The sequence below is a fragment of the Pelodiscus sinensis genome, chromosome 18 (assembly GCF_049634645.1).
Source record: "Pelodiscus sinensis isolate JC-2024 chromosome 18, ASM4963464v1, whole genome shotgun sequence".
Classification (NCBI taxonomy): Eukaryota; Metazoa; Chordata; order Testudines; family Trionychidae; genus Pelodiscus; species Pelodiscus sinensis.
In genome coordinates, this window is record NC_134728.1 from 10,895,560 (window position 1) to 10,918,813 (window position 23,254).

Consider the following 23,254-nt stretch of genomic DNA (forward strand, 5'->3'; position numbering starts at 1 on the left):
GGGTTGCACGGGGGTAGGTGACACACACACATTTGCGTACTCATCTCTCACACAGGGACTGACAGACCTGGTCCAACCTTCCCTGCCCAGTGTTCTCTCCCTGGTACCTGATGCCGTGTCTTCTCAAGGCAATGTGTGAGGGGTACTCAGGGTCACATGTCCCCCTTCCCAGATTTCTGGCAGGTGTCACACCTGAGCATGGCCAGCAGCAGCCTTTCAGTGTGGTGAAGGGGGGAAGGGACAGGCGCTACTTTCAGGGGAATGGGAGTGGGTATGGGGGGAGGGATGACCTGGCCCATGTTTTTCCTGGGGTCATCTCTTCCCTCCCTTTCCCCACAGGGGAGGGTGCTTAGGGGACAGAGCAGCTTTGCACTCTCTGCGGGCAGGACCCAGAGTGAAGAACAGCATGTGAAGAGGGTGCTAAGAACCCCTGACTGTGGATCCGCAGAGTCAGGTCACAACCAAGATGGAAATAGCTTCCTCCCCATCACTCCAGCAGCTAGCCAAGGGGAAGACATGGTACCACATGCCAGTGTTGTAAGAGGCTTTGGCATATTCAGGGCTTGGCTCTTCCTGCCCAGGGCCCTAGGCCAGAGGGTTTGTACTTTCCCTGGGTGCCAGCCCAGCCAGAAGCAGTGAGGGAAGGAGGGAGCTGGCCAGCCACCCTGTTAGTGAGCTGAACAACTCGACCAGTGGCTAGTTCTTCACACAGCACCGGGAGTGGAACATACCCTGCTAGGAGGGGGATATGGAGGAGCAGTGGGACTCGGGGGAGGGTGAATGGGAAAAGCAGGGAGAGGACAGCAAGGCTACATCTAGACTGCAGGCTTCCTTCAGAAGAAGCTTTTCCAGAAGAGATCTTGCAAAAAAACTTCTTCAGAAAGAGCACATCCACACTGCCAAAGCGCATCGAAAAAGCGATCTGCTTTTTGGAAAGATAGCACCCACACTAAATGTACACTCTCTCACATTTAAACTGTGATTATGATGGACAGAGTGACCAGCAGGGCATCTGTGCTTTTTCTTCTCTCCTCTTCTTCTGAAAGAACTCCTTCTTCCCCATCCACACACACCTTTTTCTGAAACAGCTCTTTTGGAAAAAGGCTTCTTTCGTGTAGAAAGAGGTTTACCAATGCTGGAAAAACCCCTCTATTCTTTTGATTTTCTTTTGAAAGAACATTATTTCAATGTGGACATAATTGAAGTTTTTTCAGAAAAATGGCTGTTTTTCAAAAAAAAAAAAAAAATCCGTAGTGTAGACATACCCCAAGAGGGGAAGCATGTAAAGGACCAATGGGTAGGCAGCAGAGGTGACATGTAACCAGCCATTGCCTGCCCGCACTTACCAGCCATTGCAGCTGCCAGCCTGTGCTGGCTGGAAAAGGGGCAGAGGTAGGAGAAGCCTGCTGCCCAAAAGCTGGCATGCAACAGTGACTGCACTGACGTGCCAGCAGGGGGAGCAGCCATCCCTGCATGCCTCAGCTTTGCCTGCCCACCAGCCTTGCACACTCAGCCCCATCATCAGCCACGGGACTCCCTTCACTCACCATGGCCACAAAGGATCAGTGTGACCATCCTCCCTCCCCATGCTTTATCAAATTTGGCTTATAAATATAAATATACATAACTCAAAGATTCTTTGGACAAAATACCTCATGTAACCTTTCAATTTTAACATTGCAATCTGCTGGATCTGTATATCTTATTTTGATGCATGTATTGTTTGTGTGTGTAAAGTTGGAAATATGAAGTATGAGACTGTTGATAGTTTTAAATGTGCTGATGAGTCATTACCAATGCCCCTGAAGCCTTAATGACTGTTTGCTCTGTAGGTCCCAAGGTGATTGGACTAATAAGACATGTGACCATACCACCTGGTACTGGGATTCCATTTTGACCAGGTAATTTTCCACCGAAGGTGGAATGGAAAACAAAGGATTCCCACCTCTGGGGAAAGACTATTTAAGTGAGGGGAAGTTATCAGGCCATTGTCTTTAGCTGGCATGGCATACCCAAAAAGAGAGCCAGGAATCCAGGTCAAGGTAAAAGAGACTCTGACCTGAAAATTATGGCTAGGCGAAGAACATCCTTTTAGAGTTAGAACCTGTTTGCAATAAGTTTTAATGTATTGGAACTTGTTAAGCAGCGGAGGTGGGGGAAGGTATTTTAATTTCATAATGTATGTTGATTTGTCTATTTTCACTCGCCAACACTTAAATCCTACTGTTTATATTTAATAAAACACTTTTGTTTATCATCAAGCCCAGTGTAAATAATTGCTACCTGGGGGAAACAACCAGTGTGCATATTCCTCTTTGAGTCTTTGTCTACACTACAAGTTCTTGTGACAGAGAGTATGCTAATGACAGACTCATTAGCATGAGTCGCAATGTCATTAGCATATTGTCTGCCGATGCTTTTTGCACAAGGGTTTTTTGTGCAAAACGTAGCAGTGTAGCCGCTTCCGTTTTGCACAAAAAAACCCGTTTGTGCAGGATCCCAGAGAGGCATAAGGATCTTGAACTAACACTACACTGCTTCTTTTTGCACAAAAACCCCTTGCACAAAAAGCATTGGCAGAAAATATGCTAATGACATTGTGACTCATGCTAATGAGTCCGTCATTAGCATACTCTCTGCCGCAAAAACCTTGTAGTGTAGACATAGCCTTATTGGTAAAGGGGGCTTACCTGAATGAGCTTTCACTGTGTAAAATTTTAACTCAGAGAAAGACAGATTTATTTGGGGGTTTGATCCCTTTTAAGAGTTGATTTCCTGAGTGCTGTGCCCTAGAACTGCATTCTCCCAGAGCTGAAATAGTTCAGAGTCTGTACTGATGTTTGGGGAAGGGGGCAGTAACTCGAACTCTGTGCCTTCTCTGGGGAAGATCATAGGATCTGGCCCAGGAGGACAGGGTGGAGGAAAGCCCCAGAAAGCAAGAAGGTGGCTGTCAGTGGCATGATCATCACAACAGGGAAGAATCTCAAGGGGTCTTCTGTGACCGCATTCCATCCCAGACAGGACCATGGATTTTACAACCCTTTTGTGAGAGGGCCCCTCCAGCAACACCCTGCCGCCTGCTGCTGCATTGATTGAATGTTTTAGCTCAGAGACAGCCATGCCATTAGAATCATCAGCACTTCAGTTTTCCTTCATCCAAGCACCAGCCCTACTCAGCTTGAGGAAAATGACCAGATCATCAGCCTCATGCCATAAGGCTGTGGCATAATGCAGTGCTTTCTAGGCCTTGGGGGTGATTTTCCCCGACAGACCAGGAAGGGGACTTTTTCCCAGTAGAAGGCACTGCCAAGTTGACTTTGGGCCTTGTAATGGGGTCCGCCTGTTTGTGCATGCCACTCTGTGGCAGAGGAATGTCGGGTAAGCTCTTTGCCTGGCTGTCTGGTACTTCCTGGGTCACTTCCTCCCGATGCTGCCCTGTCTGGTCATCCCAGGGTTCTGAGGCTAGGATCCCACTAGCCCTGTCCATGGTGCTATCAGAACTTGTATTCAGCTTGTGGCCAGTCTTCCACCATCGGACAGGAGCCTCATCCAGGTCTAAAGTTCAGCTTATACTTGGAGCTGTCCATAGTGCTGCTGTTCTCCCAGACGGTATCTAGAACTGCCTGGGTCAAGCTACTATGAGGAATTGCCAGGCCCCAGCCCAGCAGCTTCTTTTATACAGCTCTGCTGGGCCCTGATTGGCCACTGTGGAGACAGCCACTCTATCCTGCCTGGGGGACCTTTCTTCTGCTCCTCTTACTGGGAGAGGGTGAGGCAAGACCTCTGGCCTCCTGTATGGGGTGTTGAGGCTTAGTCCACCTCATCACAGGCCTGCATATCCAAATGAAAAGCATAAGCACCTCTTTCCTTCTGCTATTTGTGTCCACATGCCATCACCTGCCTGCTTGCAAGAATATGACGTCTGGTTTCAGAGCTGGCTGGTGCAAAAGTATCACCATGTGGCACTGGCACTAAGCCCTTGTGAACTACAGCTTGGATAGGGGATTATCTGTGTGGAATTTGTGGGGTCCAAAAGAAGGTGCATGATGGGGGGATTTAATAGCCACAATAGGGCATTGCTGTGGGCACAAACAAGTTTTCTTGTAATTCTGAGCTAAAGGAAAGTCCCTGAAAGAGATTGGCTGATCATATGGAATGTTAGGGAACCTGAGTTCTTTTGCTTCAGGATCTCTCTGCACTTGCCCTGAAAATCACTTCTGCTCAAGTTGTCCTTGTCCACTTTAAAGACCTCCTAACTTTGGCACAGACAGAAGGCAGGTGGACGATGGCTCACAGGAGCTGGGGCAGCAAAGAGCTCCACGTTTTGAGGGCTGAAGAAAAACACCTTCTTGTGAGTTATTGACAGGAGCCCAATCTACGAAAGAAGGCTGAGAGGTGATTTCATTGAAGTGTCAAGATATCTTCTTAGAGACAAAATGTAAAGTATTAAAGGGCTGTTTAATGTCGCAGAAAAAGGCAGAACAAGACCAGGGGCTGGAAGGTGAAAAGAAACACATTGATCTTAGAAATAAGGCATAAATATTTCACAGTGAGCATGAATCACCATCTGGACAAACTACCAAAGCAAGTGATGGAGTCTCTCTCCATTTCTTTATGTCTTCTAATGAAGACTAGATGCCTTTCTAGTGTGATTAGATCAAAACTTATCTACTATGATGTACAGGAGCACTGGGATATGCAGGGATCAGATTCAATGCTCTAATGGTCCTTTCTGGTCTTAGGCTAAGTCTACACTGAGCTGTTTTGTGCAAGCAATATTCAAATGAGGCTAAGCGTGGAATATCGTTGAGCTTCATTTGCATAATTAATGAGAGGCTGCTTTTTGCACAACAGGCCTCTGCATTTTTTTTCATGACGAACGGCTCTTGTGCAAGAGGGGGTTTTTGCACAAAAAGGAACAGTGTAGATGGCTCCTTTTTGTGCAAAAGGCTCTTGTGCAAAAAGCAGCCACTCATTAATTATGCAAATGAGGCTCAGTGATATTCCATGCTTAGCCTCATTTGAATATTTCTTGCACAAAACGGCACAGTGTAGACATAGCCTTATAGTCTACTAATTAATGAAAAACAGTGTAGCATAGGGAGCAGCCTCTGGGGCTTTACTGTGCAATTAACTAGAGCCCCAGACTCAATTGTCATTAAGTGGGATAGGGCTGGTCTTACCATGAGGTGAACTGAGGTGGCCGCCTCAGGTGCCAGACTGTGGGGGGGCACCACTAGAACCCAGAGTGTAGAAAATGTTGTCTGCTGCTGGCGTAGCAAGGAGGCACGGGGGCATCATATGAGCTCCCCACCTCAGGTGCCAAAATGTTGTGGGCCGGCCCTGAAGTGGGATGATCCGGGGAAGCTGCTCAAATTTCCAAAGGGGCTGGCCAGGGTCAGGACACCAGACTTACAAAGGACAGGTCAGCGTGCCAGTGACATCACAAAGGCCTGTTGCAAGACCTCAGCCTACTGGGTGACAGTGGTGGGGAGTTGATGACTTGATAGAGAGACCCTGACTTCAGCTGCATAGGGGCAAGGCAAAGTGAACCTCAGAGATTTCCATGCCTTTACAGGAGCAAGGTGCCTTTTCAAAGTCTCTCCTTGGGGACAGAGAGAGAATTAGAATTAATGCACGTGAGCACGAGTAAGAACCACATCAGCATTTTCTCCTTTCCTGCTACTGTAATTGTAGTCCCTGTTTAGAAGGTAAGAGCTTCAGGGTATGTCTACACTACCCTCCTAGTTTGAACTAGGAGGGTAATGTAGGCATACCGCATTTGCAAATGAAGCCTGGGATTTGAATTTCCCGGGCTTCATTTGCATAAACCGGGCTCCGCCATTTTTAAATCCCGGCTCGTTCGAACCCCGTGCCGCGCGGCTACACGCGGCACGAACTAGGTAGTTCGGACTAGGCTTCCTAGTCCGAACTACCGTTACTCCTCATTCCACGAGGAGTAATGAGGAGTGGAATGAGGAGTAACGGTAGTTCGGACTAGGAAGCCTAATCCGAACTACCTAGTCCGTGCCGCGTGTAGCCGCGCGGCACGGGGTTCGAACGAGCCGGGATTTTAAAATGGCGGCGCCTGGCTTATGCAAATGAAGCACGGGAAATTCAAATCCCCGGCTTCATTTGCAAGTGCGGTATGCCTACATTACCCTCCTAGTTCAAACTAGGAGGGTAGTGTAGACATACCCTCAGAGAGGTTTTGAACCAGTTCAGTCTGATCCACCTGGTACCAGCTGAATTCTAGAAATCATTAGGTTAAGGTGATCTGATTTCTTACCAAGGGCTTTGCCCCGTAGAATCACTGTGGGGCATAGGGAATTTGTCCTTTTAGGTTTCCTCTTTCCTCCTTCCCTCCTTATTTCTCTTTTTCTTTTGCTTCTTTTCCCCCTTTTCCATTCCTCCCTGCCTCCACCAAAGAGAGAGGTGTGTGTGTGTCTCAGTGGGATTGTCTGTCACTATGGGAGGCCCTCACAAAGATATGGGGCTCAAAGAGTACACTGAGACTGATCCTGTCTGATGGAGACCTGGACGATTATTTTGGACTTCTGCTGAGACCCCTCTGTCTCCCAGCTCTCAGAGGCTTGATAATGATTGGCTGAGCAGGTGTCTATTGACAGGAAAGATTCAGGTCCTTTTGTTCTCTTTAAGACAAAATGAGTATCTCACAAGCAATCATGTATTTGATTGATTGTGCTGCTTCTCTGCAATTATTGTCTCTGCACAGTTCCTGATTCTCTCTAATGTGACAGTTCTTCTCAAATACTTGCTGAATAATGACTATGAGCAATTGCTGGTCTGTAGCTCATTTGAGAGCACTTTATTCTGATCAGTCAATGAGTCCCAAAGAGCTGGCTAAGGGCAGGACATCAGCCTTGGGGGAGAGGGTGTGTGGCTTTGGCACTGACATCACAAAAGCCTGTTTCAGGATCTCAGCCTATTGGAGAAAGATGGTGGGGAGGTGGTGACCTCACAAAGAGAGCCTGACAGTAGCCAGGCAAGATAGAGATAGAAGGCAGGGGCAGCCTCAGTGATACCTCTCTTATGGCTTAGTGGGAGGCTATCCCAAAGAGTAGGGGGGGCTGAAACTTTTCTGAGATGGATCCCCTATGATGGTGACCTGGGTCATCCTTTGAGTTATCAGCTGACACTTCTCAGAGTCTTGATGCTGATTGGCTGAGTGGGGGGCTACTGACAAAGAGAAGTTTTCCCAATTTCCCAACTGTGACCCATGGCTGTCCCTTCCTTTTCAAGCTCAGCACAAGACCTTGTCTGGCCTCAGGCACATGATGCTGAAGAACCTGAGGGAAGAGTCCCCAGACATAGACAGAATCCAATACTTCTTGGAAGTGAGCATGGTCAGGTGGGACAAGGGCAGTTTAACCTTAAAGCTGAAGAGAACTGGAAAGGAGAGAGTGGAAATCCATTTTCCAATCTGTCCTTCTAACCTGCACCCACCCCAGTGGGCCATCCTTGGTCAGGGCAGTATTATGTTGGGCCCTTCCTCCTTCAGGGACAGGGGAAGGAGATACAACATGAGGTCAGGGCCCTGGATGGCTTTTGGAGTGAGAGCCTCAAATCTCCCATCCCCTGCCAAACCTCCCCTGATCATGCCATGAAATCCAAGAGATAGTGCTCACAGTAGAGTCACAGACTCCTTTCTCAAGAACGAGGTGGGCCTGAAGGGAATTAGCTCTTCTCTCCTACCATTACAGAGATTCAGGGGAGGAGCAGATTGTCCTCACAGTAACTCCCTTCCTCTGACCAAGGGCTTGATAGCCAGCAAGGGGCAAGGAGTCTTTCTCCATTCTGATGAGCTGTTCATGAATCAGGAGTTCAGAAAGGACAGGACCAACCCAGACACTGAGCATGGTCCCAGTCTAGAGAGACAAAGACAAATTGTGACAGTCCCCTTCTCAAGCGCTATGACCAATGAATCAGATATGCCACCCTGAGCACAATGTCTCAGCCCCAGGGATGGAGGTAGGCTCATTTGCACAGGATGTGCATCTACCTGACTATTGATCATGATCTGCCCTCTTCCCCCACGGCAAGTGAACTTCTGCATCAGGTCCAGTGTCCCAGGAGAGAGTCAAGGCCATAAGAAGCAGCAGAGCCTGGTTCTGATTCACTATCTCTTACCTTGAATTTGATGTAAAGGACCTCTCACCCCAGTTTCCTGATGCCAAGCATAGGCAGGCTGGCTCCGCTAGGCTGTAGGACCTGCAGCTGAAGGGGCTGTGAGTGTTCCCCTTGGGAAGGCAGAGTCAGAGCAAGATATGAGATTGCCTTGAGTCAACTCCATCTCCTTGTTCAGTGGAGATCCTAGGACTTCAAAAGGATCATGTTCCAACCCCTCTCCATCCAGGTTCATGCCTGGCCTTGGGTCCTTTCTTGTTCTCCAGGAGCAGCTGGGGGTACAAGTCCATATTCCTTTGCTCATATTCCTTTGCTCCAGCATCCCTTGGGAGCAGAAGGAGCTGAAGGTCTAGCTTTAGCTCCTCTCCCTCAGTGTCTCCAGCAGAGAGTCTTGGGAAAGAGAGACTCCTGGCCCAGGGGAGACTGGGAGCTGGCCGTAGAATACCGATGCAGCCCCCTCGCCTTCCCTTCCATTAGATTTCAGCAATTGGTGGCTTAGCTGAGACTGTCTATCAGTGACCCAGCCAAAGACATCGGCCAACTGGCCAGGGAGGGGATTCACCATCTCTACAAACTGCTGCTACGGCAGAAGTAAGGAAACCCAGCTGGGAGATAGGGCCCAATAGAAAAATGACACTGACAGAAGCCAGTCTATGGGACCCTGAAAAAATGATACATCTCCCATTAGAGACTCTCTCCCACTGGGGAATGGGAGCCCTCTTGAAACTCGCCATATCCTCTGAGATTGGCCCCAGCTGGTGGATGAGTCTATCTCCTTCTCCCCCTGCTCCATTTAGGATCAAACTCCTTCCTCTGGCACCAAAGATACTAAGTTCTTGACCATGAGACGTCCTTCTCCCAAGCTGTGCTGCTGTGTTGAAAATGCTGTTCCCAGACCTAAGCCTGAGAATGAGTTTTGTTTATGCACAATCCTAAACTTCAGCCTTGAATTACATTGGGACTTAGTAGAAACAGCTAAGCAGTCATCTACGAAGACTTCTGTGCATCCTGTGTGATTAGGGATATTCCAATACTGTAGGTGTGAACCTCTTTATGATGGCTTCTCCTCAGTGATTTTGTGAGCTGATCAGTATAAAACAGTGTTTCTCAACCTTTTTTTATAAAGTACCTCTTTTTCAAAAAAAAATTACCCCCAGTACCTACAGTTTTCAAACACACAATTTTTTCTATCATTTTTTTCTACTATTGCAACACATTTATTTAATCAGTTTTCTCCAAATTTCAGTTGTGTTGACGTAACCCCCAGACTTCTCTTGAGTACCCCTAAGGGTACCCATACCACTGGTTGAGAAACATTGGTATAAAACACTTTCCTTGTTTTTCAAGACCACTAGCCAGAGTAAGGAGAACATGTTCGATATTGTTCATATCATGGCTTTTCTTCTTTAAAAAAATCAGGCAGCTGGGTAGCATAGCACAGATAGAATATCATGTTCTTCAAGTGTAATTTTTGCTTACATTCTTGATAGAGATGAACAAGTATTGCTATATCTTTTACTTTGTTTTCTGGGCAACTGGGCAAACACATTTTCCATTTTCCCCTTTTCTCCAGCCCTGTCATATGGAAGCAGTTGTGTGTGTGTGTGTGTGTGTGTGTGTGTGTGTGTGTGTGTGTGTTTCAGTTAAGAACTAAATGTAACTGCCCATCTACATTGTTCTCATCTGGCTAACCCTGTATTCAGACCTTGTTTTATTTTTTTCCTAGCTGTCTTTAGAAGTTTGACTGTCTACTGAAGTATCTGAGAAGGAGTGTTGGAAGGAATTGCCAGGCCTTTTGCCACACCTGCCTTGGAGCTTTTGGGGTTAGTGATTCTGTAAGTCATTCAAGATGGGTAGGAAGTTGAAAAATGATCTTTCTCCCCACCAGCTTAGGAAAACTCCAGTGCATAGGGGTACCCCAATACTCCCGACCAGCATGGGTCTCATCTCTAGCAGACAGAAGTTGTCTTCCATTCAATTTGAAGTGAACAGAACATGCGTAATTTTATTATGTTCCTAGGATGGGTGTAGGCATAGACAATCGTATTCTCTCAAATGGAGGGTTGTAGCAATATGTGTAAAAGAAAAATATATGGCTGAGGGCACTGCAGAAGTGGTAGACATTAATTATGCTACCTGGAAGGATGTTTGTCACTTTTTTGGCCACTTTTAATGGTGTTAAAGACGTAAACATGATTCTTTAATTCTATTGTATGAAATATTCTGAACATTTAAGTGTCTTAGAAATCAAATCAATTTTGGTTTAATAAAATCCAGGAGCAGGGGAGACACAGGTAGATACTGAGCACTTCAGATGTTTTTAACCTCTTGCACCTGCACTAGGGACTGAGGAGACAGGAAGAGCAGAGACAATTGAATTTGGGATGTAGCCAAAGGTAGGGATTCTATTTAAATCACCTCCTTGGATACTGAGCTGTGAAAATCAAGTCTGAGCCTATCTCAAATCACACATCTCCACATTTGGTCTATAAGCAATAAGTGAAAACCGTGAGCGTGGGTGCTAGGAGCAGGAAGACAACTTCTGGCAGGGGAGAATTTGCCATAGAAGTTTTGGATGTGAGAATAGTAATTATAATGACAAAATACCTACAACCATACGCATCACAGCGAAGCTGTGCTCACAGCTTATTCTACTTACCATATTTTTCTCATTGCTTCCTACGGTCTGTTTGTTTGTTTGTATCCAGCAGTTGTCTGCAGACTCAATTCACTGTATGCACACATGGTGAGAAGGCAGTCCTGATCCCTGGTTGCAACCTCTAGATCAGGGGTGGGCAATAATTCTTTGCCAGAAGCCACTTCAGAAATTTTTGATGTGGCCTGGGCCACACTGGAAGGGGGGAGGGGCTCAAGTGGAAGGGGCGGGGCCAGGATACTTCCCTGCTTCCCCACCTACAGACCATGGCGGGGGCAGGGCGAAGGAAACTTCACGGGCTTCCCGTACCCCCAGGCTAATCAGGGCTTGAGGGTGGGGGAAGCATGCGAAGTCTCTTCCCACCCTGCCAGGAGTGCGTAGCAGGGTGCAGGAAACTTTGTGCACTTCCTCCAGCCCTTTTGCCAACCGGTATAGAAGGTCAACTATGCCTGAGAAAAATCAGGACCTATGAAAACTGTTTACATTTTCTAGTTACTTATAAAATACCTTTCAAAACAGGCCCCTTTAAATTATAATGTTTGACCAGTAGACTTGGTTTTAAATGGAAATAGTCAGAGATTGTCCCTTGAACCACCTTTTTAATAGAAAAAAATTGGCTTTTCCTGTGATCGCAGGCCCAACAAGCAAATATATTCCCCCTTAGGAGAAGTAGCTAGGTAGGATACTTCTAATTCTCCTAGAGTATGTCTACACTAGCCCCCCAGGTTCAAACTAGGGAGGCTAATGTAGGCATTCGAAGTTGCAAATCAAGCCCGGGATTTAAATATCCCGTGCTTGAGTTGCATCTTCCCGGCCGGTCGCCGTTTTTTGAAATTTACAAGTCCGGACTAATTGCCTGCGTCTACACGCGGCAGGGACCCAGTAGTACAAATTAAAGCCCTAGTTCGAACTACCTGTTATTCTTCCTGGAATGAGGTTTAACAGGTAGTTCGATTTAGGGGCTTTAATTCGAACTACCGGGTCCCTATCGCGTGTAGCCGCGGGCAGTTAGTCCGGACTTGTAAATTTCAAAAACGGCAACCAGCCGGGGAGATGCAAATCAAGCGCAGGATATTTAAATCCTGGCCTTGATTTGCAACTTCGAATGCCTACATTAGCCTCCCTAGTTCGAACTACGGGGCTAGTATAGACATACCCCTATTGACTACTGTTGCTGCTTTGCAAAGCACGGTTTATTACATCGGCATTTTACAAATCACACACAAAGCGAAAACTACCACAGCTGATACAGGGATGGATATATTGCTGAGTGTTGTTACAAGCTCCAGAATAGGGCCTGTAGTCAGAACCTCGAAAAAGAACATTATCTTTCCAAAGATTTATAGAAAGAGATGAGGAGATTCCTAATGATCAGGAAATTAGAAATGAAAAACAGAACCGTTCTCTGTTTAAATTTTCTAATTTAAAGGATGCAGAGAGAGTGAGTGCACTAGAGAGAGATCATGCATAATTTAATGTAATTGAGTAAGGGAATTAAAATATCATTTTCTCTCTACCATCTATTAACACTGTTCTCCTGAGCTCTGGGAACACTGTCTTAGCCAAAGGTGGAAGTTTTGCTGACAATTCTAGGTGAGAACAGATACATTTGGTTAATAAAAAAAAGTGGAATGAATGGACAAGAGGAAACATTCACTAAATTGGGGGTTATGGAAATGATTAGAAGTGGCCCTTCTAATCACTATCCTGATTGTACAGTGAAGTTTAAACTTGACTTAATGCTGAACGACTCAGATCCATAGGAAAATGTCATTATCAACAAGTTAATTTGCAAGGGTGATGGTAGATTGGATGAGTGGGGAAACTGGCAATAGACTAGAGAGATCAGCTTGCTGAGTGTGAGTTAAGGTGGCTACTTGCTGGTGGCTGTTTGGCCTTTGCAAAGCGAGTTGGCAGTCTCTGCTCAGCAAGGCTGGGCAAGCCAAGCTGAGAAATTCTCAGGTGTGCCAACTACAGTATATATTTGACATGTGCAATGTGTCCATCCCAGACTGGGGTAGAGGCATTCAGCAGACAAGGCACTGGCTTCCCTGCCCCTCATCTGGCAAGAGGAAGAGCTAGTACTGGGGGAAGAGGAATAGCAGCCAGGATGGCTTCTGTTTGTTATTTGGGAGGCAGAGGGTGGAATAACAGATATTTGTTTTCCAGATTCTAGAATTCCTGAACACAGCTCTGCACCTGGATGGCTATTTCTCTATTCACCCCTCCTCACAGACCAGGTTCTAAAATACTAGTGTTTGCATTAAAAAGAAAAAAGGGAGGAGGAGGAACACTCCAGACTCTAATAGGCATCTTTGTTCACACTCAGTAAGGACTCAATAGCCATAGCGAATATGCACAACTTGGCAAGCACACTGGTCCCCCCTGCTGGAGTGTGTTAACAGAGAAAGTTGCACATCTGCTCTACCCAGCGGGCAGAAGAGCAATACCTCTCTACCAAGCTGTCTGTTCTTCTGGTTGCTGTACACTACTTGGACTTCTGTGATTGGTGCACATTGTTCTCTTAGAGTCCCTTTCTGGGGCCTTCATTTCAATCCTGTGACACCAAACCCCTCATTTCGACACTTTGCTCCTTTTTCAGTTTTTGTACCCCCATGATTTGTGGATTGCTAGGTTCTGTGGCCTCCCCGCCTATCTTCTTCTGTCACTTGGGTGGGCTTCACCCACACATCCCAGCTATCAGAGAGGCTGGTTCTTTTACATCAATCCTAAATTCACATAAAATATGTTTTAGAACATCAAAAAGGGAGTAGGCAGATCTTGCAAAAGAGTGTGTTACTGTAAAAGAACTCAGGCTTTGGATTTTGGACAGGTAGAATGAGTGCCATCTGTCAATAAAGTCTTTAACACCATCACTGCTCTTGCTTATCTGAGAAGTTCTAACAGTAGAGAGGATATTAACTCAGAAGCGGGAAGGAAATGGAAGGACTCCCTGTGAAGTTAACAACCTGGGGAACATTATCCTCTCCTTACAAGTAAAAGAACAGAGCCTTACATCAGCAGAATCACCACTGTTCTAATACTGACTGTGAACCATCCAGAACCAACAGTAGAAGTTAATCCCTCAAAATAGTTGTTTTCAATATTGCCAAAAAAAATAGATTTAAATAGTGAGATCCTAAACTGTCCAGAAGAGAGATTTGGGAAGAGAAACTGAGCTAAAGGCTTGCTCTGCATTTTCTATGAACTGGAACATACATTTTTATCCTTTTTATACATAAGCTGGTTTCTTACCTTGTTTTTATGTTTCTAGCTCCTTTTGCTTTTTATGGAAGGGCTAGGTAACGGAGGGTACATCTGCACAGCAGTGTTATTTTGGAATAACTGACATTATTCTGAAATAGTGTAGTGTGTCACTACAAGTCACTGTATCGAAATGTCGAGATGGAGGACTTCTTACTCTGACTTCCTGCTGTGTAGACAGTGGGAAAAGCTGAATTAAGCCATTTTGACTTCAGCTTACACAACAGACGTAGCTGAAGTTGCGTATCTTAATTCAACATTTGTCCTGCAGTGTAGATGTGCCGTTAGTGACACAGTTCCTGTTCTGTTAGGGTACGTCTACACTACAACGTTAATTCGAACTAACTTAGTTCGAATTAGTTAATTCGAACTAAGCTAATTCGAACTAACGGATCTAGACTAAAAAACTAGTTCGAATTAGCGTTTTGCTAATTCGAACTAGCATGTCCACATTAAGTGGACCCTGAACCAGGCTTATGGATGGCCGGAAGCAGTGCCGGCAGGGCATCAGAGGAGGACTTAGAGCGTGGAGATGCTGTCTCAGGCTAGCCGAGGGCTGTGTTTAAAGGGTCCCGACCCCCACCCCGGACAGACAGTTCTCAGGGGTGCCCTGCTTGCAAAGCAGTCCTGGCTTGGAGTGCCCGGACTACCCACACTGGGCACATCACAGCACTCGGCCATCAGCCCGGCTGCACTTGCCGCAGGCTGCCATCTGGGCAGAGGGGGCAATCGGGGGGCTGCAGGAGAGGTTCCACCCCAAAAGCCCGCAGAACCAGCCCAGTCCTCCATCGGGGGCGCGTACCCCATTCCTCCCTCACCTCCTTCCACTTACCCTTCCCTAGCCCCTTTTCTTGATGTACAAAATAAAGGACAAATGTGTTCAAAAATGGAATCTGTCTTTATTGAACAAAACTGGGGGAGACTGGGAAAAGGAGGTGGGAGAGGGGAAGAGAGAGGCTGGGAGAGGGGAGGGCAACTACAATGATCAGGGGTTGGGAACAGGTCCCATATGAAGAGAGGCTAAAGAGACTGGGACTTCTCAGCTTAGAAAAGAGGAGACGGAGGGGGAACAGGATAGAGGTCTCTAAAAGCAGGGGTTGGGTGGAGAGGGTGCATACAGAAAAGTTCTTCATTAGTTCCCATAAAGAAGGACTAGAGGACACCAAAGGAAAGGAATGGGTAGCAGGCTTCAAACTAGTAACAGAAAGTTGTTCTTCACAAAGCAAAGAGTCAACCTGTGGAACTCCTTGCTGCAGGAGGCTGTGAAGGCTAGAACTAGAACAGAGTTTAAAGGGAAGTGAGACCAAGTCATGGAGGTTGGGTCCATGGAGTGGTATTAGCCAGGGGGTAGGAGTGGTGTCCCTGCCCAAGGTTTGTGGAAGGCTGGAGAGGGATGACACGAGACAAATGGCTTGGTCACTGTCTTCGGTCCATCCCCTCCAGGGTCCCTAGGGTTGGCCGCTGTCGGCAGACAGGCTACTGGGCTAGATGGATCTTTGGTCTGACCCAGGACGGCCATTGTAAGCTCAGGGCTCAGGGTCGGGGGTCTCAGTGGACACCCTTGATTTTCATGCACACCTGCTCCTGGGTGGCCAGGCTGGCAGCTCTCCTGCCCTAGATGGCCACTTTCCTGTGCCTAGTGTGGAGATCATGGACGAGGTCCACCTTGTCCGCACTAGCCCAGGTGGGTGCCCGCCTCTTGCGGTCCTGGGCAAGCTCCCGGGAGCCACCAGCCTGGGAAGAGGGGGAGGGCTGGGGGGCATCGGGTGGGTGGCTCGATCCGTGCCAGGTGCAGGGTCTGCTGGCTGGGTGCTGGCAGCCTTGCACCTGGCACGGGCACCGTAGCCAGCCCATGCCCCTTTAAGGGGTCCAGGGCCGGGAGGAGGGCAGACGAGTTTCCCTGGTGTTGGCCAGAGTGGCCACCAGGGAAAGCTGGGGAGGGCTAGCCTCCCACTAGTTCGAATTAAGGGGCTACACAGCCCTTAATTCGAACTAGTAAATTCGAACTAGGCTTAATCCGCGTGGAATGAGGATTACCTAGTTTGAACTAAGCGCTCCGTTAGTTCAAATTAAGTTCGAACTAACGGAGCGCTAGTGTAGCGCCTATGAAAGTTAGTTCGAACTAACTTTGTAGTATAGACATACCCTTAGGGATCCTGGAAGGATTCTCTAATTCTTTTTCGAGAGATCCCCGTGGATGCTCCACACTTGGTCTTGGTGCCGTCCCGGTGCCTGAATCAGAGATTTTGCAGCAGCCCCTGCTAGGCTGCACATGCACAGCTCAAACCAGTGCGTGCTGTGCCAGTCGACACTGTGCATGTGCGGTCTGCACCCTCTAGTTCCTTCTCAACTGCCCTCGGCCTGAAACGAAGCTCCACAGTTCTCTGCCTTATTCACACTTTTAAACTGTTATTTACCATTAATTCTTAGGCTCTAGTTAGTTAGTGTTCCACATTGTTAATAGTTTAGTAGTTAGTTGTAGTTTCAGAAAAAAAAAAGTTTTACATCATGCCCAGCTCCCCGGGTTTTAATCGCTCCTCCTGCAGAAACACAATACCTATCTCGGACAGACATTCCCAATGTGTCAGTTGTCTAAGAGAGCACCATTCATCACAGGATTGTCCCCACTGCGCCAAACTTAAGGCCAGGACTCATAGGGACAGGGACCTTCACCTGAAACTGATCCTTATGGAAAAGAAGGCACACCTGGCTTCGGATCTGGGAAGGCAGTCCGGGAGGTACGTTCATCCCCAGGCTCCCCTCAGGGCAAAAAAGCACAAAAAAAGAGGAGTTTTTCCATGACCCATCACCAGAAAATGATCTCCACCTAAACCATCAGCACAGAGACCTTGTGTCAGCACTTACGATGCGTCGGGCACCTCAGGTGTTCAGGCACCATCACATGCCGGCAGCACCAACAGCAAAGGGCTTAAATATCACTCTAAGACTGTACCAGCATAGACCACAGTAGTGTCATCCACATCGGTACCGGCTCAGACACCACCGGTACCGACAACTTTATTGGGACTGATAACCACGGCACCGAGGCCACTGCCGGCACCGCACGCTACGGCACCGACCACGTCATCCACACCGACAGTACCCTCGCATTCCTTGGCACTCTCGACACCAACCAGAGCATTGGCACTGGTCATATACCCATTACTGGCAACATACCAGTGATCTCTGCCATCCGTGCCGAACACCTCACTGGCACGGTACAGACATATGCTACAAACCTCAGCACCGATCCGCGTGGCACCGTTGCTGTACATGCAAAGTGCTGACTTGGCGGTCACATCTGCCCCTCAGTCACAACTTTTCGGCACTTATGCTTCACTGGTACCAACAACATCACGGGCTCTATCCCCAGTGCCATTGCAATCCTCCAACGACAATGAAGAAGGGGTACAAGCCTCCTTCTTTCCCCACTGCAGCCCTCCAATGCAATATTGTAAGCCCCAATACAATTCAAGGGTGATCCCTGTGATGGACCCAGGTGGGTCCGCACTTACCCCGGGGCAGGGAGCGCCCCCCCCAAGGATGCCGGGCGGACCGGCAGGCAGCCCAGGGGGCGGGGGAGACCTGAACCAGGGAGCAACCCAACCCGGGAAGGAGCGGCCTGCCCCGCGCCGGGGAAGGAGGGGCCAGGAGCGGCCGCGGCAGGTGGGCGGGGAGCCCGAACGGCGCGCTGCTCAAACAGAGCCACGCAAGGCCAGCGTAAGGGCGGCATGCCCCGGCCTTGATGGCAGGGTGCGTCGGGACGCCCGGGGGGCGGAGCTGATGTCCCCGGCGTCCTCGCCCAGGACGCTTGAAAAGCGACCGGGCGGAACAGCAAGAGGCGGCACTTGGAAGAGCTGCCGCCAACCCAGCTACCAGGGGGAGACCCCCCCCCCATTGGAGGAGAGGAAGGCCCACCCTCAAACCCGCATGACGGCAGCTGGACGGGACCGACGCTTCGGGCGGGGTAAGTGGCCTCGGCGGACACGCCGACGGGGCTAAGGGGAGCCGGGAGCGGAAGGAGCCCGGGGTGGGGTCCTTTTGGCACCCGTGGACAGGTGCGTTACGGGGAACGTCCCCGTTGTTCCCCCACTTAGGGCCCCGGGCTGGGACCCGGTGGAGAGGGTGGGCCCGGGTCCCCCACGCCCTACTCCCTACTACGAAACCCCAACCTACGTACCCCCCCGTCAGGGGGGTGAACAACTCAAGGTACAGTGGATGACGGAAACTATGCCATAAGACCCTAAGCAACCAAAGCCCCCCTTTTTCCGCCCCGGCGAGGACCTTGCCTCCGTACAGGCCGCCGGGTGCGACACCGTCCCCTCGCCCCTAGCGCCCAGTCAGACTAGGACCCTGGGGCTGCCAGAGGGGAGTCAGGACAACGAGTCCACTGAACCCCGGGCCGGACTCTTGGCCAGGTGATCGCACTCGAACCGCGGGTCCTCACGCGGGGAACCCTAGACGGCGGGTCCGCCGAACCCCCCTGCCCCGCCGGGAGGGGTGTTCGCACCCACGCGAGCCGTCACAATCCCCCTCTGGTATGGTCACCACTGGATTCCTCCTCCAGTACCGTATTCGGCACAATGGCCTTATTGGAGTCCTTGAGGATTATGCAGGAGACATCGCAGCCTGCAACTGAGCCCTGACAAACACACTGCATCTCTTACACCTTGCACATCCACATCAATGCAACAATCAGAATCTCAGGTGCCCCAAACAATGGAGGAGTCACCCTTGGATTCACCACCCACTAACTCTTCTTTGTCACCAGATGAAGCGATCATGCCACAGCCACCATCAGCCGTAGATGACTTCAAGCACTTTAATGATCTCTTTAAAAAAGTTGTGGCTGAACTCAAAATCGCCATGGAGGAGGTGGCGAAACCCCAGCATGAGCTCACAGATATATTCCAGGCTGCTCCCTCCTACAAGATTGCCCTTCCCATCAATCCCGCCATCTTGGACCCAGCCAACACAATTTGGCAAATGCCTGCATCGATCCCACCCACATACAAGTGTGCAGACAAAAGATAGTATATACCTGCCTATACCCCACAATTCCTCTTTACTTGTCCCACACTGAACTCGCTAGTGGTGGAAGTGGCACACCAGCATGTGAAACGATATCACTTTCACACCACTCCACCGGACAAGGGCACAAAGAGGCTCAACCTATTTGAGTGCAAAATGTATACTTCTGCAAGTTTACAGTTCAGAATCTCGAACTACTCAGCCTTATTAGCAAAATATGACTTTCGCAATTACTCCGAACTCATGGAGTTTGCCAATGATATCCCTGAGGCAAAGAGACCTCAATTTTCCTCCTTACTTTTGGAGGGACACGCCATTTCTAGAGCTGCCCTCCGGGCGGCACTGGATGCAGCCAACACTGCTGGCAGAACCATGGCTACTGCCATTGTGATATGCAGAGCCTCCTGGTTTTCCCTGGCTATTTTCCCGCGTGAGATCCAATCCACAGTGGAAGATCTGCCATTTGATCAGGAAAAGCTGTTCATGGCCAAGACAAGTGAAGTCCTCAACACAATGAAGGACTCCCGTGCCACTCTCCACACATTGGGCATACATACACCTGCCAACAGGCAGAGACAATACCACTATCAATCATACCCATCCTATCTTAGCCAGAGGCAGGATAACAATCCTAATAGAAACAGGACCTGGCCTCAGAGACGAAGACAGTCTTCTGGCTCGGCTCCTCAACCACCACTAGCCAACAAGCAGATTTGAATGCTTGGTCAAGGGCCTAGAAAATCCCCTACAAATTTCAATGCTGAGAATCACCATGCAAACCTTCCAGGATCGGCTTCACCCATTCTACCACCAATAGGCTCACATCACTTCAGACAGATGCGTGCTCGACATTATTCTGTCTGGTTACACCATACCACTCCTCTCCAACCCTCCTACCCTGTCCCTCCTCAGGGACCCCTCTCACAACATCCTGCTATGACAAGAGATGCTTCGTCCATTAGATCTAGGGGCCATAGAACCAGTTCCACACAAGCACAGAGGCTGGGGCTTCTATTCCTGCTATTTTCTAACTCAACAGAAATCAGGAGGCTGGAGGCATATTTTGGATATGTGCAAACTGAACAGATTCATCAAAACACAGCATTTTCACATGGTCCACTCTATCCCCCACAGGGGCGGCCCGTGAGCCTAAGCAGACTAGGTGGTCGCCTAGGGCACCGCCGGCCCGGAGTGCCCGATGATGATGTCACGGGGCGCCCAGGCGCCCCATGATTATGTCACAGCCATTGACGGCTGTGCAGGTGGGAACACCAATCATGCCTTCCGCCTGGGGCGCCAGCTACCGCAGCTGGCCTCGGGCCACTCCTGATCCCCCATTACCCTGGCATTGCAACAAGGAGATTGTTTTTAGCCCTCGACTTCCAGGATGCATACTTTCACATCCTAATCCATCCCGCTCATAGAAAATTCGTGAGATTCATGGTAGGCCACAACCACTACCAATACTGAATACTACCCTTCGGTCTCTCCATGGCCCCTCAGGTTTTCTCTAAGGTACTCACTGTAGTCACAGCACATCTTCACTCCATGGGAATAATCATATTCCCCTATCTCAATGACTGCCTTCTCAAGGTGTCATTGCAGATAGAATCAGCACGCGTAACAGCAATGACCGTACAGTGCTTTCAAAATCTGGGCCTTCACATAAACTGGGAAAAGTCTTCCATTCACCCTTCCCAAAATATACAGTTCATCGGAGCACTCCTAGATTCTACAGCTGCTTGTGCCTATCTGTCTCACGAAAGATTCCTCGCCATTCAGACTCTAGCCTCTAGACTTTTCTTGATTGTATTGCCCTACCCTGGAAAATATCCATTTAGTTTACTCCTAGAGATAGATGAATATTTTCTCTGTTGCTTCACAGCATCTTTCAACTCTGTTATTTATTTGCTCAGATGCTAAATTACAAGAAACTTTTCTCGTGGTTGTATTTTTTTGGTCTGACAAGATTGGTCTTCTGAAAACTAGTGTCTACTTCTTGGGGAATTAGCCATCCATCTGTAATCAGGGGCTGTAAAAAATGGAGATGATTATTAACCTCTTTTGCAAAGTGTTTTCAGATTCACAAATAAAAAGCCTCACATGATAGTAATAAAAATTAGCTCTTGCCGTCTATTCCTTTCTAATAAAGCAAGATTAATTATTATAGTTAGCCTGTATCATGAGTTTGTTTTTATTTTTTATTTTGTAGTTTGTGTTGTAGGGGATCCTTTTGCTCTCCTACAGCTGGAATTGCCTTTGGAATGGGAAAACAAACTTACTTAATGGTCATAGGAATTGTTAGAAAATCTAATGCTTCTGATTTACCCATGCTGATTTGTCACACTGCAGGGCTCATCAAATCTTCTGCAGTAACATACAAAGCCCATATAAGGCAGAAACAGCACAGAGAGGAAAATGAGATCCAGACCAATTCTACCATTTAGAGGGCTTATCTGAGTACAAGAACAAAAACAAAACAAAAAATCAAATGTAATTGTCAGGGTATATTAACCAAAGAAATCTATGTACTTGCCTATTGAACTTAGAATGGAATGAAAACTGCCACACTTTATTGATATGGATAGAGACAACCCTTACATTCATTTTACAGTAAAGATGGGTCCTGCAGTCTGCAGATGAGTTTGTAGATACATTTATATTGAAAATTATTACTTCTCCTCCACAGTTTTTCATTATCACCTCTTCCCAAATGGCCAGAAGCATTGGGGTCAGGACTTTCAAAAATAGGTGCTTATTGTTTTGAGGTAAGTGTGGTATACCAAAAGAGCGGTTTCATTGCAGATGGATGTCTGCTGCTTTGAGTGGGGGGTATGATTATTCAGAAGTATTGTTGTGGTTTGGATTTGGCTTGGAACACCAAAACCACAGGGGATTGAGGAGCTGAGGTTGAAATATACCTGTTGCTAAGAAAGTTGAGATGCATATATATTGTACCACTAAAACCCATTTCCTATTAAAAATAGATATCCAGTACTCATTATGTTCTACGGGAAAACTGTCAAATAGCTAGTGATGCCTAGGCCATTTGGGATGAAGCTTCTGCATCTGTCTCTCAACATTCCTTTAACTAATCATTTGGAGTGCCAAAAAATGTTGTTCTGGGATTTGCACTATTTCTTTTGGTCTGTCAGGTTCATAAACAGGCTGCAGACTGTTGCAACTTCAATGCAGGAATAAGACAACAACAAACTTAAAATTGGTCCCTATGCCACTAATGGATATGCCTGTGGAGTGCATAGCAAAGTAGATTATTGGTCCACTTGAGCAAAGCACAGATGAATTCTTTTTAAGGGGCTGAAAAATACAGCGCACTCTTGCATTTCGAGAATCCCCTATCTAAAAATCACCTCCCGGTCCTCCTTTGTCAATAAAAAGTGTAAAATTAGCACAGAGGAAAAAAAGTTTTACAAATAAAATTCCCCAGAAACCTGTACATTAAGTGCATCTTCTTATATTTTGAATGTCAAAGTCCTAGTAAAAGTTACCATTTGGTACAAGATGAAATCCCGAAGAAAAGGAGCAATAATGTGTTGGAAAATAGTTATCAGATACTAACAAACAGTATCAGGCAGCTACCTTTCTAAATATTTTCAAGGTCATTCTAATAAAGACATGAGTTCTCATTTAAAGCAGTGGAGAGGTTATGAATTCTGAACGGTGTTGGATTCAGTTTTCCTTTTGTAATTTTACATTATTAGTCTCACAGACCGATTGTTCTGTTAAAATAATGTCCAAAGATGGAAGTTTGGAGCTGTACTGCTCCAGGAGGAATGGAGGGAAGACTTGTGGACAATCCTTGAAAAGCTGGGAGAATGGGCATGCTTTATTATTTAGCTTTAGGATGGCAAAACCTACCCACCTTTCATGCCTGCCAGCTCCATAGGCCAGGACAGAAAAGGGACTATAGCCCTACCTCCTCCCTGTCCCTTCTCAGGTGGATTACCCTCTGGAAGTACATGGAGTGACACGTTCTTATGCTTCCCTTTAGTGTCGCACTCTCAGTTGCTCCTAGCCTGGATGTTGAGAATGATGACGGTACAGGGGGGCTCCTTAGGTCTCCCACATGATCTAACAAGTTGGTCAGAAATCTACCAATCAGGAGGGGTGGGTTCTTCTTCCAGCTTGTGATAT

General features: G+C 47.7%; 1 long non-coding RNA gene across 6 annotated transcripts in view; it reads left to right on the forward strand.

Moving 5' to 3' along the window:
* Positions 1 to 5,509: 5,509 nt before the first annotated feature.
* Positions 5,510 to 23,254, forward strand: part of LOC142818789 (uncharacterized) — a 133,498-nt gene continuing 115,753 nt past the window's right edge. For all 6 annotated transcript variants that reach the window (XR_012896434.1, XR_012896437.1, XR_012896438.1 and 3 more), the window contains exons 1-3: positions 5,510 to 5,649; positions 9,875 to 9,983; positions 21,789 to 21,867. This is a non-coding gene — a long non-coding RNA (uncharacterized LOC142818789). The remainder of the gene's footprint in view (positions 5,650 to 9,874; positions 9,984 to 21,788; positions 21,868 to 23,254) is intronic.